Here is an 18,752-nt window from a genome sequence, read left to right on the forward strand (position 1 = left end):
CAACAGCATTCCCATGAGTATCGCTTAGATGTGTGACAAAGATTTCCCATCACTGCCCACCCACTCCCATGACTACCTCTTTACTGCAATTTTATAGGAGGGGCTGTTGTGGTTTCTTGCTCCTGAACAAGTTTCCCCTCTTTCTGCTCACTAGCCTCTGAAGAAAATAAATGGTAGGAATGGAAAATGGCTTCTTTCTCTCTTATACCTTTCTCATTTCAGTCCTGTTGTTCGTTTCTCATACTTCCATTCTCAAGTGCTCTTCTGAACTCCTCACTTCAGTGACCTCCTTTCTTAATTTAATCTGGACAAAGCACCAAGTTCATTTCAAGTCATAAAGCTTGATTTGCTGTGTGCTCTTGGCAGATGTGAATAAGCTCCCTGGTTCCTTTTAATCAGCTATCATAATAATTTCTTTTTTTTTTTTTTTAAGCTGCAGCAATTAGGTCACCAAAGCAAGTAGTCTCTTGTGTTCTATTGAGAACAAATCTGTCCTTCTCTGACTTGCTGCATAATTTAATTATTAAAGCTTGATATCATTTTGGTTTCCATGTAAGGCAACCCCATAAGAGCAATTATATCCTTTCGGAGGCAAGGTTACCACTGCTAGAACCAGTACTCAGAGGGCCTGGTACTGTGCTGTATATGGTAATACTACTACTTCCTACCACTCACATTGCAACATTTGTGTACCTTCTCAGCCAACAACAGCACTCTGCTGGCGTCCTCCCCATGACTCTGCACCGAGTTAGCATGTGCAGGATCTGGTATCAATTAGTTAATAATTTAGCAATAGTTTGAAGATGTAAAACAGCTGCTAAAAGCTAAGCCTTATTGTTATTATTATGTTAACTAAATTCTTTGTCTTTTACCTTTAATTTTTTTTTTCCTTCAGAAAACATTATTGTATTACTAACTGTGTTTATCCCCTCCTAGTCCTAACATTTAAATATCTAAAATGTTTTGGTATAATTGCACTGTTTTGTATCACAACACCTAAGATGTTCATTTTGGTATGAAAATTTGCATAGCTAAATTTTTTTTAAGAACCCTAACTGTTTCTGTTAGCTGCTTTCAAAAAGACAAGAAAGTAGCGTGCTATAACATCTTACTCATCTGACTGGAACAGCTTTCCAGATTAAATTATTTAAGTTTGTAAAAAAGTTTTGGTCATTGAGTTGATTTTAATTTCCAAACTCTGTTTTTCCTGGTGGCCTCTCAGTTCCTTTCACTGCCCTGGGGCTATCTTATACTTTCGGCGCATTTGGGAAAAATCTCTCCTGAGTCACGTGTTTTTAGGATCTGATTGGCAGTGCAAAGAGGTGGCAAGGAACAATTGGAAATCCCGTATTTCAAGAAAGACTTGTAGTACACACATGTAGCTGGAAATCTAAGACACAAACAGAGCTAAGTAAGATGGTGTCAAATGTTATTGGTCAGAAGAACAAAGTATCTTCACATTCTCCTTAACATACTGTAGTAAATTGCTCAAATGCAAACACATTTTGTCTGACTCATGCAGACAAAAGGAGTTCCAACTATAGCATGCTGAGAATAATGGGGCCCTGCTCACTGAATAAGCTTGCTTAGGTGTTGCACTGAACACAGACAATCAATACTAATTATTCTAAAATAAAAATTAGAACAACTGTACCATCCATCGTATTTAAGATGTTGATTTCCACTTCTTTTGCAGGACTGAAAGATGCACCCAAAACAGTGGGAACTTGGAGATATTGTCCTACTCCAACAACAGAAGGTTGTTTAAAGGCTAAGATGACCTGCAATATAGTGTTCTTTCTAATTTAAATTCCAATAAACCTCACTAAAGAGACTTAAAATGATCTGTCGCATAAACTTCACAGCCTTTCTAGACTGAATATATCAAAATTCTTCTAGTGTTACAAATCATTAGATACCTTCAAGCCTGTCAGAAACACACCATTTATGTAACAACACTTCAGTTCCTTATGGAAGAACTAATTAAATGTCCCTTTTACATACTTGCCTTGTCCTGCCTGTAGCTACTAGGACACATCATGCGTTTTCAGTCAGTGTGAGGGCATTGGAGTTAGCTTCCTGGAATTCCATCAGGATAAAAATAAAGTTTTTCTTAATATGTGACACATCATTCAGTATGGCTTGTTCCAGGCATTCTGGGAGAGGAAAATAATTCATGCTTTGTCACCTAGGGCTGTGCTGTGCCATGTGGAACTATTTTAGTGCTCAGTGCTTTTGATGGGGACTGCAGCTAATCCCATTCTCAGGCACCAATACAGAAGGACCATGACTAATATGCAAATCATACACAAAAATACATAAAACCTGTGAGCCAACTTGTGCAGAAAATGAGGATCTTCACAAGCCTCCCTGCCACAGATGAAGCTGTTCTGCTCTGCCATACCTGGGGGTAGCTGAGCAGGCAGCACAAAATGGAACTGTCTGCCTTGGTTCATAGCCCAGGAGGTCCGAACAGTTCCATCAGGAAGCACAGACTCAACCTTGAGCTCAAATCCTGGCAAAGATAGCACTTTCTTCCATGCCTACCAGTGTGGCAGAGCTGAGCATGCTCTCCAGAAACACTTGGGGAATTTTCTGGGGAAAAAAGCATCTCCTGAGCAATCAGGCAGCAATGTCTGGTGATGTGGTCTAGCTGGTGCCTAGTAAGAAGTCAGTAAGATGGAGCTTACATCTGAAACAGGTCTTTAGCACAACAACCAACAGGACAGCATGAGACAGCAATGTGCTCTTGCAGCACAGAAGGCTAATGGTAGCCTGGGCTGCACTGAACAAAGTATGGCCAGCAGCATACTGGGGAAGTTGATCCTTCCGCTTTTTTCAATACTAGTGAGGTCATAGCTGGACTATAGTGTCCAGTTCTGGGCTCCCCAGTATAAGAGAGACATGGACATAGTGGAGAGAAAGAAGAATGACTCAGGAAGCAAAAAGAAGTGGAGCTGCCCAGGTTCCTTAAATTGCTAATATGAAACAGTAAAATGAGCTAAGTTTGTGCAGGCCAGGGATGTTAATGAATAGACTGGTAAAGCTGAATCACAGTGAGACTTATCTAGCAGTATATAATATCCTGCATCCTTTATTATGTTGTTTGTGCCTGTCTTGGTATTCCCTTTAGGATTTCTTCCTTTTCCCCAGGGCTTCTTGAAGCTGCTAAGGGCTCTGCACAGTCTCCTCAGGCCCTTTGCAGTCAGTGCCACCACATCTTGCCATGAACCTGCCACTCTCCTTCAGTGTCAGCAGCAAGAGCTGCAGACAGCAGGATTCAAGGATGTTTGACCCCTCATGCAGTCTGTGTATCAATTCTGCTTCAAGCTCATTCTCCAGCCTCTGCTGGGACTTCAAAGCCACAGTCTGATGCACTGCATTTATTTTGCCTCCAGAGACTATGAGAATATTTGCTTTCTCTGGGAATACTTTTTTTTACTGTGGCAGAAAATCAGACATGGACATATATAAACAAAGAGCTTTGAAAAAATATCTGGGACAGCAAGTGTCCAATGGAGACATATCCTGTCCTGTTTCCACTCTTTTGCCACTTGAAACCCATCCCTAGAGCCATAAACAAAGTAAAGAACAAGAGCATCAACATTTTTCAAGGAACTCTCATCCTGCATCTCAAAGTAATTGCTATGTGCCTTTGCCTGCAACCGTATTTTGTGCAGAACCTTCATTTGCCCTTAAACATCAAACGCTCCCCAACTTTGAAGAAGTTTGAATACAGATATGGTCTTTGCAGTTGCAGTACATCTCTAGCATAATGATGAAAAAAGAAGGAATGTATTGAAGCAGAACACAGACAAACTTCTTCCAGAAATCACTCTGATCAAGCAGCTGCTTCCAGCATGAGGTCATGTCAAAATGTTCCTCAACATAGTAAATACACTTATGACATAATTTTTTGAAAAGTATAACTATGTTAAGCTCATAACACTACTAGATCCCTACACTGGCCTCTTAAGGCAAGCACGAGTGTGTTAAGACACCGGTTTATTTCATAGACACTGGTAGAGGACAATACTCTTATTTGTTTTACTTCTGCCTCACCAAATCATGAATGGGAAAGCAAATTGTAATGAGTTATGTATAGAAGATACAGATACACAGTGCATTTTTTTCCTAGTACAGTAAATCAGTAAATCACACTTCACACTCTAGCATTTGCCCAAACCATTTTTAATATACTGCTTGGCAGATTTTAAAGGAATATGTCCGGCACTTAAACCTCAAATACACTGTAAGAACGTTATTCTGGTGTTCTAGTTATCCAGACTTAAACACAGGTTAGAAATCCAGTGGTTTAATCAAGGCATAAATATGTAGCAAGGAAGATGGCATGGCATAAGCATCAATAGCATTTTACCTAAAGATACATGATACACCAATATTCTTTTCCATTGTGATCTATCAGTTTTAACCTTAGTTGCTAAGGCTGTAACATCTGGTTGTAAAAGATTGGGGTGTCCTTGAAATATGGATCTCAAATATATATGGGAGTTAAAGTTGGGTGGAAGGAGAAAGGAGAACCTTCTGAGGTCCCCTTTTGATTTGCATGAGTTCTCTTCTTACAACAGAAATTCTTAAAGACCATCTGATTTTTATCATGTCTGGAGCACAAGAGCAGAAGCAATGGGACTAATTATAGTGGCAATAACCATGATAACAATAAAATGAGAACAACGAAAAAAAGATAACGAAGCAATTTTTGTTCAGCAAATGGGTTCACATCAGCAGAAGCTTGTTTAAACTCTTGGGCAATGAGAGAAGGTGATTATTAGGGTACTTCAAATCTTTCCTGTCATAGTATTTTTTTCAATAATGCAAAGTTTCTAGTATTATAGGTGAAGAATTATTTAATGAAAAGATACTATTACTAATATTATTATAGAAAAGATTCTATTACTAATCCATGCTTTTACACTTGTTAGGTCTTCTCACAAGTTCCTGTGCTCCTTCAGCTGGAGAACTAAGTATGGGTATGCATCAAAGTTTATAGTATTTTCTCCATGTGCCTGGTGTTTATCAGACGTAATTTAACTAGTGGTCCCTCAGAACTATTCATATATCTGTATGAATAGAGTACACATTTTTGTCCTTCTAACAGTCCCAAAGATATCCTTGTCTATAGCCAGGCAAGACAGGTAGGTGCTGTAATTACGCTTTCGGAAGACAACACTATCGCGTTTACTATCATCTTTTACTCATCCTTTGATAGCTTTTTATGATTGCTCTCTGGCTTTTGGCCTGCAGCCATTTCCCATCCTAAAGGGAATGACAATCACAAATACAAAGGAAAAGGAAAAGATGACAGGAAGAAAACAGTCAAGTAAAACAGGAAGAAATTCTGGAAGGTAAGAGTGAAGGTTTAAAAGAAAAATTTAACACACAGCCTAGTAAAGAATGCCTGAGACACGTTGGTTTGAAGGTAAATGCAAAACCTCCCCTTTAAAGACACTTAACAAGCACAGTGAGACAGTAGCAGAGAAAGAAGAAAGGGGAAGGACAGCAATGGAGAAATTGTGTCGCATTGTCACAGGTTTTTCTCACAGCACATTTTGAATCCACACTTTAAGGGAGGCTGGTTGTGATTCATAAAATAAATATAAAAAAAAATACCCATTTCTGAGTGGAGAGAGCAAGAAAATCTCTCAGCCCAAAGTCTCTTAGGAGACATATCTCAGCCACAGCATGTTTGTTGAAAATATAAAGGGGTGTTTAAAAGAAATTTCGAAACACATTTTTTTAATCAAGGAAAACAAGTTAATTTAAAATATTATTTTCCCCCTTAATATGTTTATACCAGTTATAAAGTACCACCTGCTCTAAGCTGAGCATCCCATATCCTGAAGGAGGACCTGGCCTTTCACTTGTGCCATGATGTGATGGGTGAAGAGCTTCTTTCACACTGCATTTTTAGTAGCCTCTAGGTTCACCTGATTTTAAGCAGGAACAGCTTTGAAATCATGAAAGCTTTTGCAAGACATGAAAAATATTTCCTGTCCAGCTCTAGTATGAAGACTCTTATATCACCAAATAAAATGACCTCTAATGGTTAAAATAGCTTCGTTAGTTGGGTTTATTATTGTGTAAATTGCAGAAAAGGCACGGAATTCAAACATGCAAAGGTGGTAATTCCATTACCTACTTTCCAGCACAACATGTGTTTTTAATTTAAGCAAATTTTACCGTTTCCCAACTGCAAATTGGATGACATACAACAAAAACTGTGTTTTAACAGCTTTAGTATTTTATAGACATTACAGCCAAGCACCAATCCTTTACCTCAGGAAAAAGTAAGAATTACAAAGAGCTTGCTATAAAAACACCTAATCACCAGCACCCAGCCGGAATTTGTATGGCCTACTGCATAGCAGGCTCAACTAAGACACAGAACACACAAATTTCTGTCCTTGAAGAAAGATGCTTTTCCCTCTTTGTTTCCATGTCTATAAGATGGGGCAATAATACTTATCTGCTGTGTAATTGAGTGCTGTGGAAATAAGACCTGGGTTTTTTCTACAAAGTAGAGGTCACTTGATGTTGCTAACAGCATGAGTAATAATAACACAGCACAGAAAATGCAGTAGAAAATATTTAAACAAGCTGTAGTGATTCAACTCAAAACTTCTAGTTTTGGAGATCTATTTCCATTTTTAGTTCAAATAAAGTAAAAAGATAGGCTTGTTCATAGCAAAAATGTTCCAGAGAGACTTCTTTAGTTATAAAATCAGTGACATCTTCCTTAGCCAGAGCATGTTTTCCAAGTTCTGTTAGCCTGACATTTTTATGTAATTTTTGGAGCTCATCTCTGAGCTCTGGTAGAGTACTAAATAGATTCACAGAATGGATAAGATTGGAAGGGGCCACTGGGGTCATCTTGTCCAACCTCCCTGCTCAAGCAGGGTCATTCCAGAGCACATGGTACAGGACTACATCCAGACAGGCCTTGAATGTCTCCAGTGAGGGAGACTCCACAACCTCCCTGGGCAACCTGTTCCGGTGTGTGGTCATCACCTGCACAGGAAAGCAGTTCTTTCTCATGTTCAGGTGGAACTTCCTGGGCATCAGTTTCTGCCCATTGCCTCTTGTCCTGTTGTTTGGCAGTACTGAGAAGAGCCTGGCTCCATCCTCTGGACACCTTCCCTTCAGATACCTACAGACATTGATGAGGTTCCCTCTTAGTCATCTCTTCTCGAGGTTGAACAGACCCAACTCTCTCAGGCTATCCTTGTAAGAGAGATGCTTCAGTCTCTTAATTGTTTTTGTTGCCCTCCACTGGACATTAGCAAAATACTACCAATAAAAGAACACTAAAATCTCTAACTTTTTTTTTCCTTTTTTTTTAATTACATAAATAAGCTGCATATTAAAACACTTATTGTGAAAGATTGAAAAATGATTCCTTTATTCCAGATCATCGATAAAATCCAGGTTCCGCTTCAGTCAGTTGGAGATTTGCCATTGATTTGACAGGGCACAGATTTCAGAATGGACTTTGAAACAACTGGATTAGAAACAGTTATTTTTCTGATTTCCTATATTTCACAGTGGAAGCTGAGAAAGGACATTTTGAATATTGAAGTCATTTAAGCCAACCAAGAATGATGCAGTCAGTAAACTTGTTACTTTACTAAAAGACTGACTGTCTGGAAAATGCTACAAAGCTGACACATATTATTTTTCCATTAGTTCTCAAAGATCTGAGGCACAGTCTGACATATGAGTCAAAGGTGTGTATGTGCACACTATACTCAGTGTGGTACCAGTTTTCTGTTTATCATATGCTCACAAACTCTTATAGCCATATGCTTACATACCCTTTTATACAGCAGTTTCATATAGCTTACACTGATTGTAAGCTGACAATTACACAGAAAGAAAGGAAACTCTTAAAATATATGGGAGCAATTTCTCTAATTAGAGTCTGGACAACATCCTTTAACACTTTCATTCATGCACCTATCATATATTCTTCTTAGAACTTAAGACCTCAGTAGTACTTTTGTTGTGATAGCACTGATGACGCAAACAAATGGTTTTCCCTTTTGTATATTCTATTTTTGTATTTTCATTTTTCCCAAGACCAATATAAATACTCTCTTGCCCAGAAGTTCAGATCCAGATACTGTCAATTATGTGTCCAGAGGACTTGTTTTCTCTTTTTGCTTTCTCTCAAGACCACGTGGTCAGTGATCTTCCTGTTTCTGTTAGGCTGCTTTCTGTTCATCTTCCCCTTCTGCACTCATATAATTGAAGCAATGTTTATTTCCAATTCAGGAAATTTCCTCTTCTTCTCCTTTAGTCAAGGCCTGCCCCAAGGACAATGGTTTGGACATTAGCATCTATTGTTTCATCTTTCTTCTCCCAAGGAGGAGATTAATTACTTCTCCCACTGCATGACAGAGTTTATGTACTCATCACTATGGCCCATGTCTGCCCAGGGATCAAAAGCACTTCTGCTGCACTTAACCACATTTTGCTGCCCTCTACCATATTACTGTTTAATCCGATTGACTGAAGTCAGTCTCTGTGCACATGCTCTTATTCTGACAATAATTAGGAGCTATACAGTCCTATCAAGAGACTATTTTTTTGAGGGCAGCAACTGATACATAGAATTACTACTGCTTGTACAAGCTCTATCCACTAAATTGGAAAGACCTCAAAAGATCTATGAAATTTTATTTCACACACGGGCACATGTGTACACTCTTGTATTCAAGAAAAAAAAAAAGAAAAATCTTGTAATGAATTTTGCAATCAAGTACTCTTACACAAATTTGTCTCTCTACAATTGCAGCCACTGTTGTGTAAGTACCGTGTTGCAATAAACTTTTTTCCAAGTGCCCAAAACTATTTAGAATAATGGTCCACCTGTTCACCGAGTTGTCTTCTTCTGAAGGGCTGATTGGGATAATTGATTGTGGGGGCTGATGAAGGGGGCGGGAAGATAAGGTCAGTTAATTGCTGCCTGGGGAAGAGGATGTAGGAGGTCTCTTTTGTTCCAGGCTGAGGGCCCACTTGTAATAAATGACATACAACAGAGATGCTCAGAAGACACTCTTTTAAGATCCTTCCCACAAGGGAATAACAGATGTTCTTTGTGATTTATGGGTCTGGGTTTTGGGGTCTAATGCTGTAAAATGTCTGTGCAATCTGGACTAGGCATCACAAACAAGTGCAATCAAATATATCATGACTGAATGTATTGTATCTCACAGTGCATTAGCAGAATAAAATGGCAAGCACCAAAACTGGGTAAAATACCTTTCAGTTCTCCTTTTACATAACTGAACTGTGTGTGGACCTCACACACAGAGAATTTCTACAGCCAATGCTTTCTGGAAGGAAACAGCCCTCATCCTGAACACTGCTGTCCCATGGGTTCCCTGCCTTTAGATTATGGGAGATCTCACATCTGTTCACAGACTTGCCAACTCTAATAAAATGTATTTATTTCAAGCTTCGCTGATGGTTAGAAAAAAATGCTAATAACTATTGAAATGGAAATCAACAACTGTTCCAGGTCACAGTAAATGGATTTGAGGACTTAGTAACCCGGCACCCCTGAAAATGTCTTCTATATAATGTCAGATAAAATGAGCATATTTGAGAGCATTTGGTCAGCTCTCATGGATGCATACTCCATTGCTGAACAAACACAATGTATCTTCCTCATTTCTTCTTTTTTCTCTCTAGAGTAATAAAAATACAGGAGACCTAACACAATCTTTTCTGTCTTCCCTCTTCCTCTCCCTCTATCAAGTGTCTTTGATGCAGCTGTGATTTACAGTGTTAAGGACAGCAAATCATCCATACTCCACACGCTGTTTTTTCGAGTGAGGACAAGGGGTTTTAGAACAGCACAGTCCTAAAGCAAACAGTCCTGCTCAACAAAACCATGAACAAAATAACCTGCTACACCTTTGGTATTGAAATACATGCATTTTCTTCTCCAGCCCTCAATGAATGTTTGAAGAAAAAAACCCTCAAGATTAATTGACTTTGAAATTTGGCTTGGAGAATATTTAACGTGTTTTCATTTATGTTCAGATGCCATGGCTAGAAAATGGCATTTATATTGGTATTCATATGCCATATCTCTCACTTTCCTGCCAGAAGTCTTTTATTGCAAAGGGTTTTATATGGGAAATATATGAGTCTATCTAAAACACCAAGAAAAAAATATTTTTAGACCTATTTTCTCCCTCCCCCATCTCCATTCTTACATGCATAATTAGCCAGCAATCAGGTATAATAGCTAGACATGTAAATGCCTTTAGTTTCATGCAGGTGCAAAAAACCAAGGTTACACACAAAATCAAGCCCTAAGGATTAGTGTTTCAATATAGGAGACAAAGGCTGTCTTCCCCCTCTCCTCTCATCTGATTCCTCAAATACAGATACTTCTTTCATGTATAAAATCTAATAATGTAATCACAGCCTGTCCTCTATGATGTATAATGCAAAAACAATGTTGAGTGAGCATCTATTATAAATCAGTTTTGGCATCAGTTTCGGTAATCTGAAAATAGCAATACAGTGAAGAGAAAATTAACTCTGGAAGATGAAGCAATTACCAGGAGATCAGCCAAACAATGGAGATTTACTTCAAGAAAAACTTGGGAAACAGATTCTTTTCTGACTTACAGACACTAAGCTATTTTTTTCAGTTACAGGAAAAGAAAAAATTATGGCTTTGGGAATAACATCTGCGTATATGAGAACATACATAAAATGAGAAATGGGAAACAATCTATAGGGATTTCTTGTTTTCCCATAGTTAGTGTGCAGGTTACTTACCTTTATCTTCCACTAAAGCTGAATTAGCATTTTGAACTTACAAGTAAGAGATAAAAATCTTCTTCTCCTGTGCATATACTGTTATCCAAAGGTGGCGAATAATGATTCAGAAACATCTTCCCTCTTAGATAGTTTGTCAATATTCAAAGCTAAAATCTTAAGTGGAACAAATGATTCAAGGTACACAGTCAGATCTTCCCCAAGGGAAGGAGTTGTGAGGACAGGGGTAGTAATCTGACATTTGTTAAAACCAACCTAACCCTGCAGCTGGAAGTGTGTAGGGCTGCTGGTTTATGAGGAATAGTACTTAAGAAAAGAGATTATGGAAGTGGCTGAATAGGTGGGTTAAAAGGTTTGCCAACATGAAAAGAAAATAACCCCAAATTTTCCTTATCATGGCCATAAGATAAATACAAAATGCAGGCACTGTGAGTGGGTCCAGGTTTATGGTGAGAAAGATCACTGTATTTTTCTTCATGGTCAGAGATCACTAATTTGAAGTAACTTTTCTGGTGGGCTGTGGAGCGTCCTCACAATCAAGGTAAGTCAGTCAGTTTTACAGAGGCAAACAACAAATTAGTATCACACAACGGATTCTTTTCTATCAGTTTTCAGACTTAAGCAGCTGAAATTCTCACCTCTGTGCAGATGCATTTTTGTGGAGTGGAAGCAAGTTCTAACTTGTTCAGCAGTAAGTTAAACAAGTGCAGGGAGGCCAGATCCCTGTAAGATCTGGCATGCCCGTATTTAATGTGTTTAGATAGCAGCGATTGCAGCCTGTCCTGTTACTCTCTACTCCAGCCTCAGAGCCAGAGCAGTTCCAGAAGCAAAAGGGAGTGCTGAATACTCGACAAGAAAGTAAACATTGAAAACATGCCTTTGCCTGCAGTATAATCTAACCTGGCTGGTACTGAGACAGATGAAGAGGGTTTACACAGTGCATTCATCTGGGTCTGCTGGGCTCCCCATCACAGCAGCAGGGCAGAGCCTGCTCCTGGCCCAGGGAGGGGCCCTCAGTTTTCTGGGCATTGGAGAGTTTGCATTATGATCTTTAGCCTCTCAGGCTGACTCTTGTTTGTCTGCAAGAAAAGTCAAACTGTCTCTATATATGAGATTTAGCACAGCATTGAGCCACAAATCCTAAGCCTAGAAGGGCTCTTCTGCAACAGCCTGGAGTTTCAGCCCTGCCATCCCGGATTATGTCAGCTTTTCATATTGCAGCCCTTTCCTCAACATTCTTTTAACTTAATTTTTATACTGCTTCTGGAGCGAAGTGCCCCAATGTCATGTACCAGAAATTATACCCCTCCCACAGAGGCCCAGGCACAGCCTGCAATATCTTCTGAACTAAAAAACTGTGCAAGTAGGTCCAGAAATTACACCCTTGAAATGACAGCACACCCTGTCACAGACATTTGGTGCCTCTCAGAATCTATTCGCTGCACTAAATTGAAATATACTGTTTGTCCTCCTAAGACTGGCAGCTTGGAGGCATTGCCAGGCTCTTTGGAAGAGTACTCTGTAAATAACTCTGCAAGTCGCCTCTGCTTCCCCTGCACTCCTTGCCCTGCCTTGTGTGCATAATCTATACTTTCTTCCCTCTGTCACTGACAAGGATCTCCCTCTTTGAGAGCAAAAAAGACACCCACTGTGACTTTCTCCATTAGGCCATAAATGCTCTTGAGCTGCTGGAATCTGTTTTGTAAATAGACAATTAAAATTAAAAAGAGGAAAAAAAATATCTCTGCTCAGCTTTGCATAGAGCCCAAAGACAGCTGTCTTGAGTGGCTCAATCCTGCACATCACGAGAAGCTCCTGAAAAGTGCTGAGCACCTTCATCTCTAAAGATCTTAGTTGGAGTCAGAGGTAGCAAAGCACCTTCAGCACCCCACTGGATGAAGCCACATGTTGTTGGGACTCCCACTGGTTTCTGTCATCAGAGCAATTGGTTTCGAGAATAAGCAAGAAAAAAATCTCCCACTGACACCAGTGGGAATCCTTGGCAAATACAGGGAACAAACCACTATGGTTGAGATCTTCTCTGGATATGGGAGCAGTCTTTTATTCTTCTCATGCAAATTATTTATACAAATTATGCAAATAATTACCAAGTCATTCTGGTGACTGTATAATAATAACAATAATAATTATTGTAATTACTAATGTTGATGTTGTTTGTCACTGTTGTTGTTATTCACATTTGTTGCGACTGTGCTTTGGGGCTGGCCAAGAACAGTGTCCATTAAGGATACTCAAACAAGCAGTCGCTACCCCAGAGAGTTTACAAACTGAAGAAATTCCATGGATGCAGAACAGGAGGGAGGAACAGTGGGTGGGCATGATGCAATCAGTGGAGTTAGGATAGGGGACTGGGAGAGAGTATGACCGGGAGTCACAGCAGGACCAGTATGGGCAAATTGCCAGGAAGGGAGTCAGGGCAAACATTTGTGGATTTCCTCTGCATTTTTCTCCCAGGACCATATAGGTGTTAGCACTAACCCAGTGTGTGTGACAGATATATCCACTCCTCCGATCTGAGTGTATAAGAGGTCTGGGGGAAGTGTCTGTCCCTTAAAGTTACATTTTACCTACTCTTGATTGGTGCAGAAATCCTTCAACTGCCACCCTCCTCCTTGTATAGACTGTGATTTTAAGCTGCTATTTCTCTGCCCCAAGGTATGACACGCCTGTTTTAGCCTTCCAGCCCATCCCCAAGGAAACTGCAGTGACAGTGATTTTTCTCTTAGCCTGCTGTGTTCACACCTAAAGAGAAGTGGAGGAAAAAAACAAACAAATGACTAATGAAAGTGAGAACTGGCCTGAACCTTCTTCATTCCCTCATCAGATATTTTCCAGATATTTACTGATATGGACAAAGAGTTGTTGACATCCCTTCCCAAAGTGGCAGCACTTTGTTTCCCTCCCACGACCCTCGAGTAACTTCACTGACCACTTCTATGATGGTAAATAAAACAAGCTGGGGCCGGTTCTCCAAGCTTCGTGCCAGGTAGCATGAAACAGCTAAACTCGCACATCTAAACCCTTGTGAAGTGGGTTGACTTTGACCCAGCTGTGTGTCAGAACCTGAACCCAGCCCACGCCGTGCCTGGCAGAGCAGTGGGAAGGGGCCACGCTGACTCTGGCCAGTCCCTGTGCCCCCTGGCCTTGATCATTTTATTAATAGAGACACTCAATGAGTTGCTTTTGCCAGATCCTGGCTGCTGTTTCTCCTTCCTGCCATTTTCGGAGTGTTTGTTCATTGTTACTTGAAATAAATGAAAGAAAAACTCATACAAATTATTTTTTCTCAGAAAAATGCAAGAAATGGTCTCATTACTTGAATTGTAGAGATAACCCATCAGCCCTCTGCGTTTTGGAACAAGTATATGTAACATCTCATGGCTCCTCACCAACAAGGCTTTCAATTACAACAATATAAATCCAGTCAAACTCCACTGAAGTCAAGTCTTTTATTCTTGATTTACTCCCTTATAATTTAAAGCACTGTAGCTGTATTGTGCTGGAAAAAATAGAGGAACTTTTCAAACCTCAGAAGTCTGAATTTCTCAAAATGACATATGTGGCTATGATTTCCTGTGTGAAGTACAAATTATCAGGAATGTTTCTGCACAGCTGAGAGATGCCAGAAACCTTTTTTTTTTTTTTTTTTTGGTCTACATTTCAACAGTTATTCTTATCCTGTTTTAACTTTTGTGTAAGTAATAAGGATGGATGAACCTTCTTCCCTTCATTTTTCAGTCTACGTATTTTCACTCTTCATTAGGTTTTGTCTTGTCTGTTCTGTCCCCCTTCCACAGAACCTCCTATTAGTGGAATAAGAAGTCATTTATTATCAACCTGAATCAAACTTCTAAAACTACAATGTTCAAGTGTGTCCTACATTAGGCATGAGCTAACCTATTCAAAATGTCTAATACGTCACCATTTTGTGCCTAGGAGTACCTAACATGAGAGAAATGCGCAACAACATTTTTCTGACAAGGTTTCGTATGATCAGAGAACATCTAATCTATTTATTTGTATTGGGTAAGATGTGGGGAGTTCACAGTAACCTGTCGCTCTCAAAAGTCTCAGACTTGTTTCGGAGGACTTGTCTGTCGTGGGAGGGATAAGACAGATGAATGTGAGGAAATAGTTGAAAGGTTCAGCTTCCACTAGAATAAATATGAATAGCCTTGAGCTGACAGATGTAAAAGGACAATTGTTTAACAACTTCCTTTCTGCAAAGAGACAATATTCCAAGCCCCTGTAAAATACAATACACTATACAGCATAAACACAATGAAAGTGTGCTTAGCAAATTAAACAGTTGGGGTAAGAATATTTGGAAAGCTGGAATTATTTTCTTGATTTCTAATTTTCCAAAAATGTTGGCTAGATCTCGGCTCACAAATGTCTTAGTTAATTTAAATTTCCATTCCTATTTTCCCTTACTGAGCCTCCTGGTAAGCTGAGTAGGCTTCATAATTCCACAAAATAGTTTTGCTTAATGGAATGGTATTTATCTTGGCCATTAAAAAGTTCTCTGTGTCAAGCAGAACTTCTCAGATTAAAAATTCAAAATGTGAAGGAAAGACTCTGGAAAAACACTCCCTTGAATAAAACCAGCAGAAGCATTCCAGATTATCAGATCCCCACAAAACAGGGAAATACCCACCTTCTATAAATGGGTAAAAGAAAATGCCCACATTCTGTACATTTCAGTGGGTAAAAGGTGCCCTCTACCCATTGCCCCAGGTTTCTTCAACACCTGTTTGTACTCAGTGGTAAGGAAAAGAGGTAGAGAAGGTCCACAGTACTCAGTAGATGCATGATCAAGCTGATCCCCTCCAGCTCTCACTGTGGTCAGGGAGTGTCTTGGCTGCATGGCTTGGTGCCATTTTCATCTCCTCTACTACTCCCAGTAGTACTGTTGCATTGAAACAAAATTATTTTAGGGATGGGATAGGAAGGAGCACAAGGGCAGGAAATACATCATGATGTTACTTCTACTCTAGTCTTGCACAGAGAAGGCCAGAGGTAGAGGTAAAGCCCTTTCCTTTAGCACTGATCCATGTTGCCTGAGCTTCTGCAGACAACCCCCTGAAGCATTCACATCTAGTGCTGGCTGTTTCAGGTGCTGACTCTGCTCTCACCCCATGGCCTATGGCAACAAATTTCTCTATCCTTGTCCCTTTCTGCACCTCACCAGAACCTGACGAGCTGCTGAAACAGAGTCATGCTTACTTCTGCCCCACTATGATCAGACACTATGTACAGCAGATGTGCATCAAAGAAATCTCATTTGCCCACTCAAACGGTTCTTTCTATAAACCATGAAAAGGAATTGTTTCTATTTATTAAGTCATTATATTCTGAGCTGAGGAAAGTCACAATGTAATTATTAGCCTGGTATAGGGTTAATTCTGAAATAGCAAGGAAAAAAATTCTCAAAATACTGATGACTAAATTCTTATTTGTGAAACTTTTTGTAATGAGAATCTTTGTTGTCAAACTGGTAGGAAAACTGAGAGTGGTAGTCACCATACAGGAACCGTGGCATGTAGATGGTAAGTTTTAAGGTCAGTTACAAATCACAGTGTATACATTTGCAGATTGTATAGTAGCTGAAAATGAATGTGCTATTGTGAGCATCTATTCAAGATCCCCATGCTCCAACTGGCTCTGCCTGCTCCATTTCAGTATAGTATCTGGTAACAGAATTATACTGTGAACAATATACCCGCTAAAGAATAATAGGTTGAAATTAATTCCTCCAATGGTGTTTTCACTGTACCTTCACCTTCTTGGCAACTGTGAATATCTGTAGCTTATCTTACACACTACACTAGGTTATGACATTTAAATTAATTTTAAGCAGCTTGAATTAAAAATAAAGTTCTCTATTCTTTAAAGTTGTCTCTATTTTACTACTCTCATCTCTCCTACTTTCTTTAGAAAGCACTCACATATATTTGAAACAATAATTCTTTTCTCTGAAGCATTTTCTCAAGATTAATAGCATAACCAAAAATCATACCATTTTTCTTGGCAACAGTCAGGACCTCATTTCATTCCTGAAGTTTATCAGTTCAGTTCAATTCAGCAGAACTTTATTTTTTACATAAAGAACCACACAAAGATTCTCAAATTATGAGAGAGACAGACACCCTCAGGTACCTGTCATAGGTAATCAGAAATCATACTCAGAATGTGTATTTGCTTTGTACGTCCATTTGTCAGGAAGTCCAGTCTTGGACACAGATCACTGCTTTGTAAATGGATCATCTGTTGTCTAAAATACTGAAATGGAAATAAATCTTATGACATATCCTGAGCCTTTCTTTTGTTGATTTTTTTTCCTAGATTGGAATAAATTGAAGGATTATATCTTGTATTTCACAGCTAGAAAACTTAAACAAAAAGACTTAAACACGTAATGAATAAAGATATCTCCTGGGAAAGGAAAAAAAGAAAATAAATAGTCAACAAATGAAATGTTTGCATACACAAACAGAAAGATCTGCCTGAACCTGCAAAGGGATGACAAAGAAATGAAACAAAGCTCACCAATAGAAATAATAGAAAAAAATTGTTGGATTTTGCTAGATCAAATGGGCTTCTGGTCAAACTGGATCAGTTCTAAAATAACTAATGGTAAGGAATAGCCATGTACCATTGATCTGTTCCAAACGAGCATTCTGTCAGCGGGTAACATAGTCTGTAAGACTCAGTAGCTGCTCATTATCTTCATGAGTCTTTCATGGCAGATACACCTGAAATGCATGTCTGAGTTCAGGTTTGTGTACTGGCTTTAGCAACACTTCCAGTTTTAAGTGTCTTGTTTTCATCTAAGGGAGAAGGGAGAAGAAATACTTTGTTTGGTCCCACCACACAGCAAAAAGTAATACGTGACATCAACATGAGACACTAGAAAAGCCTGAATTTTAAGCATAATGTAAACACTACCTTAGTTCCTATCTTTCAGGCCAGAGAACATCTTTCTAGACAGGTACATTTGACAGTTCTTAGTCACTCCCCCCCCCATGCCCATTACAAGAAGGTTCAGTTAATGGTCCTGATAACTGCATGGGTGCAATGCCAGCAGCTTTATCAATATGTGAGTGTCCGTGATGAGGATACAACTGACCTTAATTCCACTTTCAGACTTTTACAGTGACTTGCTACATGACCTTCAGCAAGGAAGTTCTCTGCACACTGTTATTCCCAATGGGATAAAGAGATAATGATGTCTATCCACCTGGTAATGAGATTTGAGGGCTGCTGATAAAGTGCAGACCAAATTCTTGGTATTATCAGCACTTATGTGACTTCAGCAGCGTCAGTCAGTTAATCTTTGCAGGGAGCAGGAGCTGGGTTGGGAAGCAGTAATTGGAAGTAAAAGCACTTGGTACAGAGGGCTGTTTAGTGTGGTATTCAATGGGCATTGACTAGTGTCATAGGTGGGTTTATTTGCCTTCTGTAACTCGTCTTAGACAAAGAGAAGGCAAGCAGCTTACTGCAGAAAAATGTCTTCTCTTCAAATTTTTGCTTTGCAAGTGAACTTCAGTGTCTGCTTTGAGTGGAAAGGGTTAGGGTTAGGGTTAGAGCTCCCTTCCAGTGCAAAATCTATTGTCCTAACTGTGTGCTGTTGCCTTCATTCCCTCCACCCCTTTATTGTGGCTTTTCTTGTAATACACTGTTTTCCTTTGGAATCCATAGTTCTTTCTTTGATTTACTTCCTTGATACTTTTTACATGGGCTAACTAAAGCTCAAGAGAAAGTAATAAGCATAGTTATTTTTAATACTAGATCATCACTGTTAGCAAAAGGTACCCCAGATATCACACCTAAGGAAAGGTGCTGGATATACCAATCAAAGGTCAAAACAGTTTTGAAAATCCAAGTACCAAGGAAGGAAAGTGCTCTCAAGT

The sequence above is a fragment of the Chiroxiphia lanceolata genome, chromosome 1 (assembly GCF_009829145.1).
Source record: "Chiroxiphia lanceolata isolate bChiLan1 chromosome 1, bChiLan1.pri, whole genome shotgun sequence".
Classification (NCBI taxonomy): domain Eukaryota; kingdom Metazoa; phylum Chordata; class Aves; order Passeriformes; family Pipridae; genus Chiroxiphia; species Chiroxiphia lanceolata.